This window comes from Arachis ipaensis, chromosome B9 (genome assembly GCF_059453495.1).
Source record: "Arachis ipaensis isolate K30076 ecotype BB chromosome B9, ASM5945349v1, whole genome shotgun sequence".
Lineage (NCBI taxonomy): Eukaryota > Viridiplantae > Streptophyta > Magnoliopsida > Fabales > Fabaceae > Arachis > Arachis ipaensis.
In genome coordinates, this window is record NC_142444.1 from 54,379,589 (window position 1) to 54,380,811 (window position 1,223).

Here is a 1,223-nt window from a genome sequence, read left to right on the forward strand (position 1 = left end):
TTAGAAGCATTTTGTTCAGAGTTCTCTGTCTGTTGCTGAGTGGATGATGGAAAAGGCTTGCTATTGCTAAACCTGTTTTTTCCACCATTATTAAAGCCTTGTTGGGGCTTTTGATCCTTCCATGAGAAATTTGGATGATTTCTCCATGTTGAGTTATAGGTGTTTCCATAAGGTTCACCTAAGTAATTTACCTCTGCTATTGCAGGGTTCTCAGGATCATAGGCTTCCTCTTCAGAAGATGCCTCTTGAGTACTGTTGGATGCAGCTTGCATTCCATGCAGACTCTGAGAAATCATATTGACTTGCTGAGTCACTATTTTGTTCTGAGCCAATATGGCATTCAGAGTATCAACTTCAAGAACTCCCTTCTTCATAGGCGTCCCATTGCTTACAGGATTCCTTTCAGAAGTGTACATGAACTGGTTATTAGCAACCATGTCAATGAGTTCTTGAGCTTCTGCAGGCGTTTTCTTTAGGTGAATGGATCCACCTGCAGAGGTATCCAATGACATCTTAGATAGCTCAGATAGACCATCATAGAATATATCCAGGATGGTCCATTCTGAAAGCATGTCAGAAGGACACTTTTTGGTCAACTGTTTGTATCTTTTCCAAGCTTCATAGAGGGATTCACCTTCTTTCTGTCTGAAGGTTTGAACATCAGCTCTAAGCTTGCTCAGCTTTTGAGGAGGAAAGTACTTGGCTAAGAAAGCCGTGACCAGCTTATCCCAAGAGTTCAGGCTATCTTTGGGTTGAGAATCCAACCATAATCTAGCTCTGTCTCTTACAGCAAAAGGGAAACGCATGAGCCTGTAGACTTCAGGATCTATTCCATTAGTCTTAACAGTATCACATATCTGCAAGAATTCAGTTAAGAACTGAAAAGGATCTTCAGATGGAAGTCCATGAAACTTGCAGTTCTGCTGCATTAGAGAAACTAACTGAGGTTTCAGCTCAAAGTAGTTTCCTCCAATGGCAGGAATGGAGATGCTTCTTCCATGTAAATTGGAATTAGGTGCAGTAAAGTCACCAAGCATCTTCCTTGCATTATTATTATTTTCGGCTGCCATCTCCTCTGCTTGTTCGAAAATTCCTAAAAGGTTATCTCTGGATTGTTGTATTTTAGCTTCTCTTAATTTTCTCTTCAGAGTCCTTTCAGGTTCTGGATCTGCTTCCACAAGAATGTTCTTATCCTTGCTCCTGCTCATACAAGGAAGAATGGA

General features: G+C 40.9%; 1 non-coding gene across 1 annotated transcript; it reads left to right on the forward strand.

Moving 5' to 3' along the window:
- Window positions 1–566: 566 nt before the first annotated feature.
- LOC148544696 (small nucleolar RNA R71) lies at window positions 567–674 on the forward strand. The gene has a single exon (XR_015901554.1). It is a non-coding gene; the product is annotated as a small nucleolar RNA R71 (small nucleolar RNA).
- Window positions 675–1,223: the final 549 nt, after the last annotated feature.